Source organism: Nuphar pumila, chromosome 8 (genome assembly GCF_984573655.1).
Source record: "Nuphar pumila chromosome 8, dmNupPumi1.hap1.1, whole genome shotgun sequence".
Classification (NCBI taxonomy): Eukaryota; Viridiplantae; Streptophyta; class Magnoliopsida; order Nymphaeales; family Nymphaeaceae; genus Nuphar; species Nuphar pumila.
Genome location: NC_143256.1, coordinates 42471658 through 42492512, shown reverse-complemented (window position 1 = coordinate 42492512; position 20855 = coordinate 42471658).

The window sequence follows — 20855 nt, the reverse complement described above, 5'->3', positions numbered from 1 at the left end:
AAGGATCTCTTCCGGTATGCTGTACCGTCCTACTAGGGGGATGGGGTCAACAGGCCTCTGGGGTATCTAAAATACATAGAATAATCAACCCCCAGATCGTCGCGTTGTCGCCCAGATATGAGTCCCCTAAGCCCAGGGGGAGGTGCAATTATCGAAACAAAGCATTAGCTTAGGTACAGCGCTACTTTGAATGTATGAGTGGATGACGTTGTTGAGTCAGTCCTGCATAACCTTTGTAAAGGTGTCATGGTCGGTATACTACTGGACCGATTGGGAAAGAACCCCATTGATATCCGTACGACTAAGTGAAGCTCGGAGAGCTGTCCTTAGATTCGTAGGATACGGATGTGCCAAGCATAAAGGCTTGAGCTAGACATCCATTCGTGACTCTGAGGAAGTCAAGGCTAAGTCGTAGAGACTTAAGAGGTTATTCTAACTCACAGCCCTGAAGAGGCTTATGTGAAGTCATGACGACTTGCATGGATGTTCAACTCATAGCCCTGATGAGGCTTGTGCGATATACGCTAAGTCATGGAGGCTTGAGCGTCGTATTACGAACTGCGACCCTGAGTGGTCTATGCATTTACTTGAGTTGAATAGATAGGTGTTTGCCTACTTACCAGACCATCAGTGGTTCTGACCCCGTTTAATGGGGATTTCAGGTGTTGAACCTGCGTGGCGATATGCGGAGCAAGGCGGCATCAAGTTCCAGGGTTTCTCTAGACAGAGTTGTACTGCTTCCTTTTTATTGAACCTACACTGCTTTCCTAAGCAGTAGTGTTGTAATAAACATATGTTTTCGATAAAATGGAACACTTTGGTGGTCAATGAGTTGCTTGGCCACATACCTGCAACGTGCTCGGAGTTTTCTAAAACTGACGACTCATTATCGTCTTATTCCGCTGCTAAAAGCTTTTCTAAGTTCCGCTGCAATGAAAAAAAAAAAAAAAAAAAGAAATTCATGAAAATTTTAACTTAGCTTTGTTTTGGAAATCCGGGGCGTTACAGATATCAATGGGGTTCTTTCCCAATCGATCCAGTAGTATACCGACCATGACACCTTCATAAAGGTTATGCAGGACTGACTCAACAACGTCATCCACTCATACATTCAAAGTAGCGTTGTACCTAAGCTAATGCTTTGTTTTGATAATTGCACCTCCCCCTGGGCTTAGGGGACTCATATCTGGGCGACAACGCGACGATCTGGGGGTTGATTATTCTATGTATTTTAGATACCCCAGAGGCCTGTTGACCCCATCCCCCTAGTAGGACGGTACATCATACCGGAAGAGATCCTTACTAGGTATCCGAATGCATTCTGCTACTGCAGTAGTTGGGTTCAATCCTTAGATATTTAAGGATAACCACGACCTCCATACCTCTGAGTGACGAAGGCCATCAATGAACTCTATCAGGTTCGGGTGAAATATATGTCACTCAAGGTTGCGCCATCACCGTCTTCCTCGGTGAGAAATTCTGAAAGGGGCCTGCCGGTCTTACAATTACTTGACGAACATTGCATGCCTATAGGGCAGCCTTTGAGAAGTATGTACCTGACCCCAATCAACCACACGGTTTTCACCGTGGAACAAAGGTTTTATTCATATGCATGCTTAACTCTGCTCTCGGCGCTTCGGCCTTGACGAGCACTTCACCTCTTTCGGTGGAAACAACACACTCCGGCTCAGCGGCCCTTACGAGTCTGGTTGTCTGATAATTCTCAATGAGCATGCACATGACTCGATCTCTACGGATCGGCTACTCGGCGTATTTTTACGCAACGAGCTCAGGACCTCGTCAAGGCGCTACCACTACTTTGGCGCAACGGCTCTTACAAGTATGATGCCCTTGCAGGTGTCAGGGAGACGAGTCATTCTGACATCGTTCCATCAAGGGACATCATTGTGCCACTTAACTGGTTCTGGCAGCTCTTCTGCCAACCATTCTGTCGACACCTTCTCTGCTCTACCGGCAGTGGTGCGACGAACCTCTCTACATCGTAGAAAGCGTTCCATAAACTGGGTAGCACTTCTGCTACGTTCTTTCTGAGCCATTCTTAGCTCCTTCAGGAATTTCAGCAGCACTTCCTCTCTTTTACGGAGAAAGCGTGCGTTTCTTTTATCCATTTCAGCAGCATCTCCCCTCTTTGGTGGGAAATCGCTACGCTTAACTCGGGAAATGGATGCGCACCGTTGTGCGTACTTTGCATCCATCAAGGTTGCAGGAACCTTGGGCCATAGCCAGGCCATACGTAATTGATTTAGTCTTTACGTAAAGAGCATTTTGCCAAAAGGCGAAGCCTTTCCAATAGGGGCTTCATTCGTCAAGCAGAATCTTGCACGAGGAGCGGTAAGGGAATCGCATGGGCGATTTTGGAGTTGATCTCCATTTGAACGCTCACTTACGTGCCATATATGTAATATAAGCAGAAGCCTGTGCTTTATACAGCGGCGGCGTAAAGGAAATGCATATACTATTGTTCAGGGTGTGTAACTGAACGAAATATTCTACATATATAACAAAGCAGAAGCCTTGGCATCGTTCGACGCGATGGCGTAAGTAAATACATTGCAGAAAGCAGGAGCCTTGGCATCGTTCGACGCGACGGCGTAAGTAAATGCATAATCGGAAGTGCTTTAATCGGAAGTACAGAAAGCAGGGAGCCTTGGCATCATACGACGCGACGGCAAGGGTAAATTACATAGCCTGTGCGATATAAGACGTGTCGGAAGAATCAGCAGATATACACCTAGATCTTTATCCAACGATAGTTACGAGGCGAGCGAGTGAGCACCGAAGTGTTCTAGAGGGCTCAACCAAGAACTAGGGTGAGATACTATTTTGAAGAACGCATAGACTGCGTATTCGAACATATATATCCGACGATAGTTACGAGGCGAGCGAGTGAACACCGAAGTGTCCTAGAGGGCTCAACCAAGAACTAAAGCAAGATACTACTTCAGAAAGTATATGCTATATACAAACAATCAAATACTTGAGAGAGATGGTTTAATGAAGCGAACTTACTTCAAATCGTGGAAGAAACGACTCTGATTGCTTCAAACGCTTCGAACGAGGCTCGACTTCGAAAAAGGATCAACTTCGAACTTCAGACGAAAAAGGACTTGGACTTTGACTTTGAACCAAACCAGGTTCAGGTCAAGTCAACTGGGTTCAGACTTAGGTCAAGTAGGTTCAGACCTAGGTCAGGTGGGTTAGGACCAGGTCAGGCAGGCTCAGACCAGGTCAAGCAGGCTCAGGCTAAGTCAGGCAGGCTCAGACCAGGTCAGGTGGGCTCAGATGGGCTAGGGTAGGTAGGGGAGGTTTGGGAAAAGGAGGAGAGAGAGAGTGGTTGGCGATTTTTAAAGAGAGGGGCTCCTCTATTTATAGAATCTGAAACTTGGGCCCCAAGTTTCAGAATCCCCTCTTTACCCCTTGGCTTTTCAGAAATCCCTTCCATGGAAGGTGCTGGAAGGAGCTGGAAGGCTCTGGAAGATGCTGGAAGGTGCTGGAATATTCTAGAATATTCTAGAATATTTTTTGAGAAATATTTCTGTGGGTCCCACCCATATTTCTGTGGGTCCCGCAAGAATTTCGGGTTTTCAGCGATTTTTTTCCGAAAAAATTCTGAGTACGCCATTATCTTCGTATTGATGCCACTAAGAAAGTTGGCTCGCAGGAATCCTTTGATTTTGTTCAGATAGGAAGTTATGGCTTCCAGAGTGTTTGAGCATATATTCGCGATTCGACGAATATCCTAAGTATAACTGACTCGCAGGAATTGATTCATTTCGCATTCTGAGAAAAAATGCTATTTTTACCGGTAAATGCCTCATGAATTTTATTCAGATATTTTCTGAAAAATTGTGGGTCTTACAACTTTTCTCCTTTAACCGATGATCATGAACTGCCAATTTCCATGGCGAATGAGGTATGGGGAGCTTCATGGTGCATAGGTAGCCAAGTTGCCAAACGCTCCTGTCAAAGTACAGGATGAGGACGGAAATGGAGATCCATTTCCGATAGAGACTGTATTAAAACATCTTTCTTTTACCAATATCATCCTCCCATACTGAGTGTTGGGAGACAGGCCTGCAGGAAGTAAGTGCAGGGAAACGTGTATTGTGCAACAGGTGACTATGGGTAGTGATTGTAACAGGGGAGGTTAAGACACTGTGAAGGGACAAACTACATTTTGGCTGTTGTAGGCAGCCCTATAGCAGAAAACAAAAGTCTGGAATAGGAGAAAGAAGGGTATAGTTGGTGAGACTGTACACATTACCTAAATGTTTGAGATATTCAGCATCATAATTCTGAATTTATTTCCTAACTACCTGTCTTTCTTGGTCTGGAAATTTTAAGCCCTTTACGCAGATTCAGAGAAGAATGCACCTGTTAATCAACTTCAATTTCTGGGATAGAGCTGCCATATTGTCCTGATGAGTTTAGATTATCCAGCTGGCCCTGCAGATTGAGCATCTCAGCTTTCATATTGCGCTGGTGCTCTTGGTCTTCCATTCTACGAATATGCTGCAGCTGAGAGGCCCTCCAAGCAACCTTTTTCTTTTCTTTTTTTTTTTTTAGCCTTAGCACACCAGATTGCATCAATTTATTCAGCCTCAATATATCTTGGAACATAATCGAATTCCCTTAAACGAAAGATGTAGGACTGTGCAGGTACTAACAATAACAGCAAAGTTGTATATGCACAAAACTTGAAAATTCTATTCTTCTTCAATATTTCAAGCAACATGCAGAAAGAAGAAGGAAAAAAAATAATCAGAGCAAAAACCCAAATATCTGAGATGTAACATATCATGTTCCAGAATTTCTGTAGGCAAAGAACTACATCCAGCAAATGACAGTAAGAATAAAGCTTCAGATAATCAAGGATGGATCACTCATTCTTAATTTCAAATGAGAGGACTCTCCAGACTAACGGATTGCTATGCTGAGGTACCATTTGACGATACATGTGATTCACAAAAATTTCCTAAATGATCAGATCGAAGTTTAAAAGATGCAAAAACGAAAACAAGACAGTAGCTCACTAGCATCTCTGGACCATTCACAATAATCTTCCACCAACATCCTTTATATATTCTTTCTGTTTTTTTTTTTGTAATAGTCGAAAATTAATTTTGTACTTGCTCCAGCAATCGTGACAACATATTTCTGTGTGCCTGGGCATCGCTTGATTCCAGGGCATAAGATCCTCCCAAACCACCGAGTATTCAAAAATTGTCGCAAACATGAAAAAGAATATAGACCATGGCTTTTGGATAAGCTGCCGACTTAATAATTTTGAAACCAAAGGATCTGATGCTGATTGTCTTTGGATGACACCTGGATGTATGATTTTAGGGTACTTAGGCAATGATTTAAACAACCCATTCATGAATGCCTCTTTCAATTGATTTAATCTGGGAATATAAGAAGTTTACAATGATGAATCAGTTTTTATGAACCCATTTCAGCAGAATACATAACGAATTTACAATGAAATCGATAATTCCTGAGGAAAATCGATCATCTCTCGATGGATTATAGAATTTCAAGATTGAAGCTAAAGGTTGAATCCTTAATAGATTCAATTAGCTTCCTAGCGGAATTCTAAAGGCAAAATTTACAATATCGCAGGGAAAATGGAAGGAAAAGCAGAGAGTGAGGAGTCATGTACCAAATGAGATGTAGAACGCAGGTTACCCATACGAATTTAAATCACATTCAGCAATAACTTATTACAGGAACATAAGATCAAAATGGAAAGGAAATACAAATATCTCAACAGAAATCTAAAATTTACAGTAGAAGAACAAACATAATTGTCGGAATCAACAAATTCCATTTGCTATTGCACAGAAAAGGGATGGGTATTGCTATGAGCAACCCCAATCCCTCAAAAGGTGCGTTAATGAGGCAGCAAATTGAGGAAGCTCAGAGGTAATCGAGAAAGAAAGAGAAAAAAAAAGAAAAAAAAAAAAGGAAAAAAATGTGTAGGGAAAGAGGAGAAATTCTTACCAGATTCTTTGCTTTAGATCGAAAGAGGAGAGGCGTGTTTGGTATTCTTGTTACTGGAGATCTTCCTCCTCCTCTGTAGGGAATGCCGAAGTGGGCTGCTGAGGAAGGGTCTAAGGCGATGGCTGAGAGAGGCAATGTTGGGTGATGGATGGATTTCGGGATGGAGTCGATGGATTGATGTACGCAATGCACCAAAGAGTCGATAAAAAAAAAGATGATTAGCAAGGAAGATGGTTGATGCCGGATGATGGATACTGAAGGAAGAAGAGAGATGCCCTCTTTAAAGAGAAGAAGGAAAATTCGAGAAGCTGTTTGTTGAAGATGAAAGGGGGAGAACGAGAAGGCTGGTTTTAAATCAACGATGGAGAGATGCCTTCTTGCGATGGAGGTTTTCGGAAGAAAATACGCGGGAGCAAGTTGTTGTAAAATTTTCCCTTTTTCCAAAAAGAGGGTTCTTCTTTAGAAACTTTTAGTAAAATGGTTTTTCAAATGAGTTTTTTTAGCAAAAACCACTTTAAAAAGCTTGAAATCGTTCGTTTTTCCTCGCAGTTTTTCCAAAATCTTGTTCTTTTTGGTTTTTATGTTATTTTTCAATTTTTTTGTATTTTTAGAATAAAATCCTAAAGTTTGTGAGAAAACAAAGGTTAAAACCATTTTTTTTGTATTTTTGCAAAAAATATTTACAAAAGGGAATTTTTCTGAGAATTTTAAAAGCCATTTTGAGAAAATTTCTTCAAAAATGGGTTTTGATCCGGATTTTGAGGAAATATGGACTTAAAGTGCTGGATTCGGATCCAAAGTTGATTTTGAATATATCAATATGGATTTTAATTCAGAGAATCTGAAGAAATGACTTGATTTTCTCAGAAAACGGGGTTAGGGGCAAAAAGGGTTACTTTTACAAAACTTTAGAAAATTTGGGGTGTTCACAGATGCCCCTTTTTGCTACTAAGTCGGTTGATAGCCGAGCTTAGTGGCAAAGACAACACTCCAAATTTTAAAAATGCCCCAGTCAGCAGGTCTGAACTGGGTGTGGAAGAATTATTTTGAAAATATGGTTTTTCAGGCTTAGAACCTTATCCTGAATGGTTTTGGGGAGACGAAATCCTCGAAATGATATGATTGGGTAAAAGATGAGGAAATCGTGATGGGACTTCAGATGGAAATTCCGAAATGGTGGGAAATGAGAATTTTGATCAGGTCTCGTGGGTGAGACAAGATATTCTTATCGGAATGATTCAGGTTTTAGCCCTTAACCTGGATGGGACGAAAATATATCGAGATGAATTTGAAATGAGTTAAGGGAATACATGAGTACCTTTATGGGACATTTTTGGAAAATGCCTCGTGAATTGAAACTCAAGTAGGATCATATTCTGGATGGATATACAAAGCATGGGTTCCTTGATGGGAAGAACCATGATGGGATTGGAAGAAAACATCTCGTCAAAACGAGGAATTTTGTTGGAACGAGACTCAGGTTTAATCCAAAACCTGCAAGGAAGATACCTCACGAAGCGAGGTTCCGGGTTAACTCTTGACCTGGATAGGAAATCTACCATACGAGTTTCTCAAAAATGGAGAAAGCACGATGGGACCTTCGGAATTTGGACGAACAAATCCGAGAGGGGTTTTTTTGCGAAAGGAGGAAATATAGAGTCCCTAAAGCTTTGAAAAGGGGAAGAAATTGGGCGTCTCATTGCTGAGACTGAAATAGCTTTTGAAATTAAATGATCTTTCGTAAATGGTTCAGGTTTGACCCTTATCCTGAGTGGGGGAAATCTACCATACAGGTTTCTCAAAATAGAGAAAGCACGATGGGACCTTCAGACTTTGGACGAACAAATCCGAGAGGAGTTTTTGCGAAAGGAGGAAATATAGAGTCCCTAAAGCTTTGAAAAGGGGAAGAAATTGGGCGTCTCATTGCTGAGACTGAAATAGCTTTTGAAATTAAATGATCTTTCGCAAATGGTTCAGGTTTGCCCCTTATCCTGAGTGGGGGAAATCTACCATACATGTTTCTCAAAAATGGAGAAAACCATAATGGGACCTTCGGAATTTAGACGAACAAATCCGAGAGGGGTTTTTGCGAAAGGAGGAAATATAGAGTCCCTAAAGCTTTGAAAAGGGGAAGAAATTGGGCGTCTCATCGCTGAGACTGAAATAGCTTTTGAAATTAAATGATCTTTCGCAAATGGTTCAGGTTTGCCCCTTATCCTGAGTGGGGAAAATCTACCATACAGGTTTCTCAAAAATTGATAAAACTATAATGGGACCTTCGGAATTTAGACGAACAAATCCGAGAGGGGTTTTTGCGAAAGGAGGAAATATAGAGTCCCTAAAGCTTTGAAAAGGGGAAGAAATTGGGCGTCTCATCACTGAGACTGAAATAGCTTTTGAAATTAAATGATCTTTCGCAAATGGTTCAGGTTTGCCCCTTATCCTGAGTGGGGGAAATCTACCATACAGGTTTCTCAAAAATGGAGAAAACCATAATGGGACCTTCGGAATTTAGACGAACAAATCCGAGAGGGGTTTTTGCGAAAGGAGGAAATATAGAGTCCCTAAAGCTTGGAAAAGGGGAAGAAATTGGGTGTCTCATCGCTGAGACTGAAATAGCTTTTGAAATTAAATGATCTTTCGCAAATGGTTTAGGTTTGCCCCTTATCCTGAGTGGAGGAAATCTACCAAACAGGTTTCTCAATAAAGGAGAAAACCATAATGGGACCTTCGGAATTTGGACGAACAAATCCGAGAGGGGTTTTTGCGAAAGGAGGAAATATAGAGTCCCTAAAGCTTTGAAAAGGGGAAGAAATTGGGCGTCTCATTGCTGAGACTGAAATAGCTTTTGAAATTAAATGATCTTTCGCAAATGGTTCAGGTTTGCCCCTTATCCTGAGTGGGGGAAATCTACCATACAGGTTTCTAAAAAATTGAGAAAACCATAATGGGACTTTCAGAATTTAGACGAACAAATCCGAGAGGGTTTTTTGTGAAAGGAGGAAATATAGAGTCCCTAAAGCTTTGAAAAGAGGAAGAAATTGGGCGTCTCATCGCTGAGACTGAAATAGCTTTTGAAATTAAATGATCTTTCGCAAATGGTTCAGGTTTCCCCTTTATCTTGAGTGGGGGAAATCTACCATACAGGTTTCTCAAAAATGGAGAAAACCATAATGGGACCTTCGGAATTTAGACGAACAAATCCGAGAGGGGTTTTTGAGAAAGGAGGAAATATAGAGTCTCTAAAGCTTTGAAAAGGGGAAGAAATTGGGTGTTTCATCGCTGAGACTGAAATAGCTGTTGAAATTAAATGATCTTTCGCAAATGGTTCAGGTTTGCCTCTTATCCTGAGTGGGGGAAATCTACCATACAGGTTTCTCAAAAATGGAGAAAACCATAATGGGACCTTCGGAATTTGGACGAACAAATCCGAGAGGGGTTTTTGCGAAAGGAGGAAATATAGAGTCCCTAAAGCTTTGAAAAGGGAAAGAAATTGGGCGTCTCATTGCTGAGACTGAAATAGCTTTTGAAATTAAATGATCTTTCGCAAATGGTTCAGGTTTGCCCCTTATCCTAAGTGGGGGAAATCTACCATACAGGTTTCTAAAAAATGGAGAAAACCATAATGGGACCTTCGGAATTTGGACGAACAAATCCGAGAGGGGTTTTTGCGAAAGGAGGAAATATAGAGTCCCTAAAGCTTTGAAAAGGGGAAGAAATTGGGCGTCTCATCGCTGAGACTGAAATAGCTTTTGAAATTAAATGATCTTTCGCAAATGGTTCAGGTTTGCCCCTTATCCTGAGTGGGGGAAATCTACCATACAGGTTTCTCAAAAATGGAGAAAACCATAATGGGACCTTCAGAATTTAGACGAACAAATCCGAGAGGGGTTTTTGCGAAAGGAGGAAATATAGAGTCCCTAAAGCTTTGAAAAGGGGAAGAAATTGGGCGTCTCATCGCTGAGATTGAAATAGCTTTTGAAATTAAATGATCTTTCGCAAATGGTTCAGGTTTGCCCCTTATCCTGAGTGGGTAATCCATACGGAATTCTTTAATGAGAAAAACCGTGATGGGACAGGAAGAGATACTTCTTCTGAATGAGGCAACTCTTTTGGGAAATATAAACAACGTTAGGTTGCATCAAAGTGGATATTGAATGTTTATTTTATTCTTAGAATAGCTAGAAAATTTTGCCAATAAGATAAAATCATAGTATATTCAAACGCTTCTAAATGTGCACGTATGTGCAAAGATATTCCCTCTTTTACCTAGAGTATTTCCTCCAATGAGGTTATGTCCTCGGTTTTAAGAGTCAAATTCAAAATTTAGCACTGATGATTTTCTTCAAGGAAGCTATCCATTTCCCTGATATGAGAATAAAAGAAATATTCTTAACTTCATAAAAGCAGGAAATGAAGAGATATTGATAAAAGAATTTTGCATGAGAAAAGATAACTTCTGGCAACTTTGGCAGTTTGATATCTGGGTGTTTTCTCTACGATGATCTTTTTGCACTCTTTTTGAGTCATTTGGGATTTCTCGGTTTTTCACATCATCCTTCATATGGATGTCGTGACTTTTTTCTCTTTTTTCAGGGAAGGGTACGTCAAAAACTCCTTCATCTTGGAGATGCTCCGATCCTTCTTTTTTTTCAGGGATTATATATGATGACATTAGCTCAAAAGGTCTTTTTGATGATAGCAGAAATCAAATATCTTTTAGGGTTTGTCGGTAGGTTCATCCCACTCGCCTTCATCTCGACGGTGATCTGAACTTTCCCTGGAAGGATCCATCACAAACTCCGTCATCTTAGAGATGTTTCAAATCTTCTTTGGCCCCGGAGGTCTACTCGCTTAATTCGCCTTCATCTTGACGACAATTGAGAGATCCCTTTTGCGGATATTTGATTGCAGCTGAGAAGATATGGGTTGAGTGGATTCTTTTTATAGCTCAAGATATCTCCACTGCCTGATTCCCAGAAAGTCATTTTTAAACATGCGCCATAGCCAAGATCAATATCAATTCGCTTCTGGCTTTTCAACATCATTGAAGATTTCTTTCATTGATCATATCGAGGACATTTCTTACATCCTTTTGGTTGATTGTAAACACCCCAAATTTTCCTCACTCATTCTCAAACAATCCTCCTCAGGCAATGCCAACCCTGTCAGGTCAGTGTAGGAGTCAAACCCCGAGTCAGTTTCAGAAAATCACCATTTTACCCATTTTCATTAGGAAAATTACCATTTTACCCCTAGGTCATCCCGGACCCCAGTCAGTCGGAGTCAACCAAGCTCATTGGTCAGTTCAAGACAATTAGAATATCAGTCATCTCAAGCTCATCTGAGCTCACAATGAACAGACCATTTTCATTTCTGACCATTCCTGCCAAAATGGGATCATTTCTTCAAAAATGAGCTCATTTCTCACTTGAATCCAAGCCAATTGTCTCTAAGTCAGTCATTCTCAGTCAGTCATGTTCCCCAGAGTCTAACTTGAGCTCACCAGGAGTTCAAGTGCTCCAGTTTCAGTTCAAAACCATTTCCAAGTGTCTAGGAGCCCATTTTAGTCCATTTTAGCTCTTTCAGCTGAAATTGAGCTGAGTTCAGTCAATTGAGCTAGTGTTCAAGCTTTGATTTTAGTTCATATCAGTATTACTGACCTTTGTTCTAGCTCAAACCCAGTTCAGGTTCGTAATTCACTTCACTCTAGTGATCATTCCGTACCATTTCTCTAAAAATGGCAGCTTTTCTTGAAAATTCAGTCGAAAAGGTCAATTGAGTCAGTGCCTGGTCTGTTCATTTGAGTTCTGAAACTCTAAAACCCAGCTCAATCCAGCTCACTTCAGTTCAATCCAGCTCGAACCCCAATTTTCAGTGTCACTCTGACCCAGTAGAGTCCCGAAAACCATTTCTTGAGCTATTTTGCAAATTTTATCAATTTTAATGCTTTTTAAGCTGGTACAAGTGTCAATCGGGGTCTGACATCCAAAATTCTTTATTCAAGGTTAGCATTTCGCATAACATTTCATGTCATTTCTCATCATTTCATATCATTTCATCACATTTCATTTCATTTTCGAAGTCCAGAACTCCAGTTTTATAAATTTCAATCCAGATCGAGTTTTAAAAGCTTTCAGAAATCAATTTCAAACCCCGGGTTTCCAAAATTAACATTTTTACCCCCGGGAGTCTAAATTTGGAAATATTTTCTCACAAGAAAAATAATCTGGATTTATTTCAAACTCAAAATTTTGAATTCTACACTGGATTTGCTTCGCAACGGGGTATTGAACTTCAAAATCCGAGCTCGTTTCAAAAACTGCCAAAAATAGCTCGTTTTGTCTGAAAATAGATTTAGAAGCATTTTCTCGAGAAAAACAATCTAGATTTCTTTTAAAATCAAATTTTTAAATTCTACATTGAATTTGCTTCGCAACGAGGTATTGAATTTCAAAATCCGAGCTCGTTTCAAAAACTGCCAAAAATAGCTCGTTTTGTTTGGAAATATTTTCTCGAGAAAAACAATCTGGATTTCTTTTAAAATCAAATTTTTAAATTCTACATTGAATTTGCTTCGCAACGAGGTATTGAACTTCAAAATCCGAGCTCGTTTCAAAAACTGCCAAAAATAGCTCGTTTCGTCTGGAAATTTTCTAAAAAGACTATTTTACCCCTCTAATCGTCAAAATGAATTTCAAAAGTGGAATTTGGACCCGCTCTGAGATGGCCCACTCATTTACATTTCTGTTTTATTAAAAAATATATATATATTCTTTTATTCCTTTCAATTTTCTTTTCATTTGTTCATTTTTGTTTTTTTTATTTTTTTATTTTTTTATTTTAGAGAGGTGGGACCCACAAGGTGGTCGCCCAAACCTCCAGCCCCTCTATTTCTTCTTTCCTTTCCTTTTCTTCCTTCCTCTCCTTTATTCTTCTTTCTTCTCCTTCCTTATTTTCCTTCTTTTTCTTTCTTTTCTTCTTTTTTTTTCCTTCCTTTCTTTCCTTTTCCCTTCTTCCTTTTCTTTCCTTCTTCCCTTCCTTCCTCCCTTCCTTTCCCTAGCCTCCAGCCATTCACGTATGGCTGTTCATAAAGGTCATTTGATATTATTAGAAACTTAGGTCTTAGTTGATTAGAGCCTTACCAAAAAAGAGGAAGGACGATGGCTATCGATTGGAATTCACCTCTCTCTCTCTCTCTCTCTCTCTCTCTTGGTTCTCATTACACAGCAACTCCAACCTGCACTTCCAGCAGCATCAACCGGCATCATCTTCCTCTCTCCTTCAAGCACTTCCAGCAGCATCATCTTCCTCTCTCCTTCAAGCACTTCCAGCAGCATCATTTTCCTCTCTCCTTCAACGAAGTAGCGGCCACCTCCTCTTCCAGCAGGAACCCTCCTCAAGCCACAACTCTAGCCGGATCTTCATCCTTCCAACCACCTGCAGCAAACACTATTAGTCGTTCATACACAGCAGCACCAAACTGCTTCAGCTCCCTTCAACTTCAAGCAATCGTTGTCACAGTCCCCGTTTCAGCAAAGCTCCACCTTCTACTCGTTAATCCCCTCCATCGGCTGCAGTAGACCCACTTGTTACAAAAGAGAACCTAAGGCCCTCCTTGGTTATAAAACCCTCCCATCGATCCAAGGCCCTCCTTTTCAAGGTGCACTTTCTTCTCTCCCTTTACTTGATATCTTCTTTGTTTTATTGATTTTTTTTTTTTTTCTACAACTTGTTGCATTTCAATGTGATATTATCAAGTTTCATTGAAATTACGTATATGCATTTCAAAAGCCAAATCTGTGAGTATGTGAGAGTCTTCTTTTTTTTTTTTTTTTTTTAGAGGTTTTGAATGATGAAAGTAGTAAAACACACTCTATGTGTGTAGGCTCGATGAATGATGGGATCTATCCGTTGGATGGACTAGATCTTTCGTTCGAAAGCCAAACAACAAAATAAGTCATATCCCTGCTATTTTTTTTTATTTTAGTCTTACAATCCATATAGTTTCATGTTTAAAATATGCACTTAGATTAATTTATTTTGTTATTTATTTCATTTTATATAGGATTCATGTTTTATTTAGTTTAGAATCTATGAAATTTTAGTTTTAGATAAAGTTCAGTTGTTATTTCATGTTGATTTTTTTTTTTTTTTATCATTAAATCAAAATTTTTTTTATTTCAGTTGAGTTTATTCATCTGTGATATTTTTTCAAAAACCCAGGTACATTCGGGTTTCGGAACCCTTCTAAACCAACCAAACCCTAAATCGGGTTTTCTGCCTCTCTGAGATTTCAATTTCTGATTTAGCAGAAAAGAACCTTCAAAATCACCCATGTGGAAGATTCAAATCATCCTTAAAAAATCACAGTGGATTCATGATTGAATCTACTGATGATCTGGAAATTTTTAAGTTTTTACAGTTAGTTTTACTCTCTGTAAAAAATCAGATTTCTCAGACCCCTGGGAAAATCTCGATTTTCTTTTGTCAGTGTATAGACAGACCCTAATGCACCAATTTCGCTCAATACGTAGCCCGTCTGCAAAAACTTTCAACATGAAAGTTGTTCCTAACATAATTTACTATCATTTCCCAAAATTTGGGAATTTTTGGATCTTTTTCATTATTTTTCCCAGATTTTCTCTTTCTGTCTAACAGATTCCAATGTCCAGAAATTCCAGAGATTTAGGTCCATGATAACAGTGTGGCCTTTTCCAAACCGTAACCTTAATCCCAATGGTGTCAAAAGATCAAATCTTCCTCTGTTTGTCAGGGACATTTTCCCACAATTTAAGCCATTTTCCCATCTGTCTGCCATTTTTCCCACATTTTCTACCGAAACTTGTCTGTTTCCTTCATTTACTAGAGTCGCCGGATTCCGATCCGACTTGCCGGAGTGGTACAGCTCCGACCATAGGTCAAAACCAGAAAGTGTAAGAATAAAAAATCCTTGAATTACTGTCCTCTGTCACCCCATGAAATTTGTGAAATTTTTATGGAAATTTGGGAAATTTTTATGGAAATTTGATATCCTAAATCCCCTTTAGAATCAACATTTTAGGCAAAAATCACAAAATTTAGGGTTTTTATTTGAATTTCCATATTTAAAAATACAAAAAAATATATTTTAGAGATCCATTATGTTTATAGGGTTATTTTAGTTGTCCATGCCAAATTTGGTTTAATTCCAAGTTCATTTTCTCCATGTGTTAGTTTATCTTTAAATTCAGAAGCGAAAATCAAGTTAAATTCGATATTTTATGATATTTTCGCCATGTTAGGGTTTGTATCATGTACATAAGCATGTAGAATCATATTAGGGTTAATTTTAATCTCATTTGCATTTCATATTTTTCAATTTTGCAAAATTTATTTCAGAAAACCCTGGTTTCAAGGCCATAGTCTTGTTATCAGGGGTATTTTGGTCATTTTGACCTAAATTTCGAAATTTCAATTTCTAATTCTCTAAAATTTCATGCATATCATCATATTTTATCATATTATGTTTGATTTATTTCATTTGATTTTCAAAATTCCAAAATTTACAAAAATTCTTTCATAAAACCCTGATTTCAAGGTCATCAGGGGTATTTTGGTCATTTTGAACCCCAATTTCGAATTTTCAAGTTTAGTTTCAAAATATATTCATTATTTTTTATGTTTATATCAAAGGGGGGTATGAATTTGGGTTTATATCTGAATAATATCCGATAATTTCTCATATTTTCGGATAAATTCAGAATAACCTACATTTTTGTGCTAACCTTGTTTTCTAGTTTTGCAGGAACATTCAAGAAGAAGACTTAGATTTTATTTTTTTATTTCAATTCAATGTAACCTCAAATGTAATAATTTGGAATAAGAGTTACTTTTCTGCTTAGAATAGGGCTGCATTGCATATAGTTTAATTTATGCAAATTTCGATATTTGATGTATGATTCATGTGCATTTATTTCAAATCCACTATGGTTTACACGAATGGCACGTGCACAAGCTTTTATGGAGTTTATAAACTCGGTGGGATTCATATTTATGGCCATAGTCAGAATACGAAGAAAACCAAGATTTATGATCTTTATATCAGCCACATTCAGCCTACACTCTTAGGCTAACTTCAAAAATGCACTGCATTTCTCAAAGTTTCAAAAGGATTTCCCAATTCCTCAATGAAATTCCCTTTTCAAATTCATATTTATTCATTCATATCATTCAAATTGCATTATTTTCAAACTCATTTTCCAATTTCAATTTCAGAAAATTCAATTTTCTCAAGAATTTCCAAGTCTTTCTCAGGATTTGATTTTCTCAAAATCCTAAGTTTTCAAATGACATTTCAAAGCATTTCCCAAGTTAAAATCAAGATTTTCCTATGTTTTCAAATTCTCAAATTTCAAAATCCCAAGTTTTCAGAAATCGATTTTCTCATATTTTCCAGTTTTCCTGAGAATTCATTTTCCATTTCAAAAGTCATTTTCCAATAAATTTCTTAGATTTTCTCAAGATTCTCAAATCCATTTTCTCATAAAAGCAATTCCAAGTTTCCAATCTCAAAACCAATTTTCTCAGTTTTTCAAGCTTTCCTGAGAAATCACTTTTCAATGCAAATTTCTGATTTCCAATGAAATTCAATGATTTTCCCAAAAACTCCAATTTCAAGCACTTTTCCAATCATTTTTCCAAATGCATTTCAATTTTCCAAAGCAAACATCATAGTTTCTCAAACTTGCATTTTTTAAAAATTTCATAGCACAAGCCTGATTCTTTGTGCATTCTAGGAAAATAGAGCATAATTTAGCTATTTGAGTCAAATTAAAGCACGTAATTGATCCTTGGTTCAATTACCCCTGGTAAAGGCGCCAGGAACGGTTGAACCTCGTACCGACAGGCGGATCCCATTCCACGGAATTTTCCCGCAAATTTTAAAAACGGAGGCGAGTAAATTTTCAAAATCATTTTCAAAACTTTGGTCGAGTTTGACTCGCAAATTCGTTTCTCTCTCGCAAGGGAGGGGAAAATTTTTGCGATGATAACAGGTTTGGCGACCGTGATGGGACCTGTCTTCGTCTGATCAATTATGTGCTTTGACTTAGCTCAATTATCAAAATCATGCTCTTTGAACTGTCAACTTTTAATTTCTGATATCATGTGAACCTAGGAGCCTAGACTTGAACCCAGCTGACATGGATTGCATGTAGACTAGGCATGGTTTGATAGGACCATATTGAGGAGAATTATGCATGCTCACTTAGACTTAGGTCTGAAATACAACACTCCTCAATCTAGGACTTGTATGAAAATAATGTTTGCTTCTTCAAAAAATTTCAAATTTCTATCTCTTTAGGACTTAGAGCCCTCTGTTTGCCTGCATGTGATCATATTTCAAAAACCACCCCACCTATGTCTACCCGGTCTTCACGTTGCTGGGCTCTCTTCCAGAACCATAGTTCGGGATAGAGCCTCACAACTGGGCCACTTATTTGGGCTAACGCCCCCCTGCCACGTACCAAGGGCCATAGTCCAACGTATATCGGCAGGCGCTCAAGGATGTTGGGAAAACACAAGCCTAGACCCGGAGATGAGTTTTATGCCACGTACATCGAGCCTCGGCTCGAGTATATCGGCATAGCATGATTGGACACAGTTGATCTAAGCCTAGAGTCAGGATTAGGGTCCTAAAGCTCTTTCAAAATCAATGCATTTAGAGTTGGCTTCTTAGGGATTGCTGTATGTGCATAATTGTTTGTAATTGAATGTATGATATTCATTTTCGCCTTATTTTTTCAGTTTTTCCAAAATACCGAACAATTTTCCAAAATACCTCATTTTTTATCTTTTATGAAATATCTCCTTTTTCTCAAAAACCCTGGGCAATTTTTCCAAATCATCCACCTTTTCTTCACAACTCCAGGAGATTTTCCATTCTTTCGTTCCTCTGGACTTCGAATTTCCAGCTTTCATTTTATCCTGCCTGCAATTTTCAAATTTCTTGTATTTTTCCAAAGTCTAATTTCAGTCTTCTTATCTTTCAGTCCAATGGCATCCAGTCAGCTCGATTCTGTTTTTCCTGAGGGTCACATCTCCTATGAGGTGCGACAAAGTCTTCCTGAGCATTGATCTCTTAGCACCGGACCCTTCTTCCCTCGGTGGTACTATGTCTGGTTCAAAAATTTCTCTCATATGTTTCCGGACCACTTGAGCGATTGTGGGTTGGAATTGGCATCTGCAGTGGGAAAGTTGACAGTCAACGGCAATCTGATTCATGCACTGACAGAGCGGTGGAATCCGCGCACTTGCACGTTCTGGTTCCCGAGGGGCGAGATGACACTACTAATGGATGAATTTTCAGAGATTATGGGACTGCCTGAGCCAGCCGGTCAGCCTGGAGATCCGTTAGAGCAGCAGTTTCTGATCAATGTCAAGGGTCTGGACCCCAAAGATGCCGTAGCTCGCATGACAGGGCGCAAGTCTTGGCCGCTGATTGAAGAAAATGGGAATGAGTACGTGAGTCTGATCGAGATCTACCGACAGTATAGAGAATTCGCAGAAGTCAGCTCGTTGTCCAGGACAGCTCGAGAGAGGATTCAGCATGCGATGGTTTTGTGTACTGTGGGACTTGCTTTCTTTCCAGATGGACAGAATTATGTGGATGTCAGAATAGTTCAACTTTTGAGAAGATGGGGAAGTCGACAGACCAGCCATCTCTCGATAGCTATGGCCGCGCTTGCTTTTCTATACAGAGGACTGACCCGCTTCACACTTGGAGAGTCCATCTTAGTCGAGGGATGTACTTATGCTCTTCAATCTTGGTTCCTTCAGCATGTACCGACCAGAGCTAGTTCATTTAGATACAACGGTAAGGAGCTCCTTCCAGTTGCGCGGTACCGATTCCTGATCAACTATCTGCAGGAAGAAGAAGTGGTGTGGGACTATTTTGATCGAGAATTATCGCCTCCCAGATACACCTATGCATATGGCAAGAGATTCAAGTTACTTGGTCCATTCTTCTGTGCTTACTATCATCCGGAGCGGTGTGTTCGACAGTTTTCTCATAGACAAAAGCACATAGAGATGCGGCTGCTATCAGGAGTCGTGCTAGAGTTCGACCTTACATCAGCACAGTGGTCCGGAGTATACCATTCTGCCAGATATGGCTGGGACTCTTTTGTTACTCTTCCGCTCTTTCCCGGTCCTCGTGTCTCTGCTAGTTATAAAGAGTGGTGGCAAATTGTCTGTCCGCCCCCTCTTTCTCAAGTTTATTATTGATGCAATCATATTTTCTTTAAATAAATAAAAATCTTGCAAATTCTTCAATTCTTGGTTTGACGACCTCGCCTAGGTAACAAGGCTTAATTTTCAGTTGTTTATTTTCGTTGCAAAGGAATGACAACGCAATTGTCGTAATTCTAGCGATGACTCAATCCCTAGTAATGGGATATTCTTTCAATTGTCTACCAAAATTCTCAACAAATATCTTTCTTCCAGTCAAAAGCTCTTTCGAAAGCTTAACCCTCAATTTTGCCCTGCAGAGAGCATTCGTGACATTCAATGGTTCAGACAAGGTCAGGGAAGAAAACTGCATCAGTTGAAGGCATCGCATATTCAACAGCTTCGGACGAAGAAATGGATTCCCCGCGCTCAGGCAAAAATCAGGGGCAACAGGTTGAGGATGACATTGATCCTCAAATGTATGCCATGTTTAAGAAGATGATGACTAAGATGCTGGCAGAACAAGCTGAAGCCAGTACAGAGAAAGCACAGGTGAAGCAAAAGACAAAAGGCCGGGCAGTCAAGAAAGCCTTGAAGATATCCAAGAAGCCCGCCGCCCAGCATGTTGATGCAACTGATGAAGAAGAATCAGCGGAAGATTCAGATGAAGAGTTTGAGACCCATCAGGCATTCCGCAAGTCTACCCAGGGGCAGGGGTCAGCCCACAAATTCAAAGAGCAGTCTGTCAATGACTCTGACCAGCCGCAGTTCAAAGATGTGGTCAGAATGCTTCGAGACTTGCAGGCCCGTGACAAGGGCAAGAAAGTCTTCACCAGCGAAGACTTCTATGATGGTTTGGATGGGGACGACAATCTCGAGAATCTCCCCAGAAAGTTTATCAAATTCGATGGTTCTGGCGATCCTAAAGCTCATCTCGCCATGTTCTTCGCTGAATGCTCCAGATTCAAGAGAGACAACCGTGCACTTTTCCTATGTTTCCCTCGCAGTCTAGAGGGAACCGCAGCTAAATGGTACTCGAAGCATGTAAATCCAATTGAGTTGAAAGAATTTGACAAAGTGGTAAACATGTTCATTGAGCGATTTCTCTTCAATGTTGAGGCACTTCCCACCCTCAGCCATCTTTGCGGCCTTAAACAGAGAGAAAATGAGAAGGCCAGAGATTTTATCCACCGATGGAGGTCAGCTTGCAACAAGATGAGGGACCCCATATCAGAGGGACATGCTTTGTCCCTAATTCTGAGTAACTTCTCACAGCCTCTAAGAGGCCTCATCTCTACTGCACCATCAAGGACATTCATTGAACTGACAGAGCGAGCCGAATGGCTCGAGTTGAGCATGGAAAATGGTTTCTACGAAGGCTTCACTTTCACCAAGAACAACGGCCAGAATGAGCAGAAGAAGAAGACTCACTTCACTCATTCTGTCAGAAATAATAATTGGAACCACTGTAAGGGGCAGAACAAAGATTTCTGTTATGGGGCAGGAAGTTTCAACAAGAACGATCAGAAAGGCAAGTCAGTCCCTCAATTCAATAAGCCACTTCAATTAGAACAGGGACCGAAGCCCCGAGAAAAAGTAAAGCATGAAGGGTGGAGTTATGA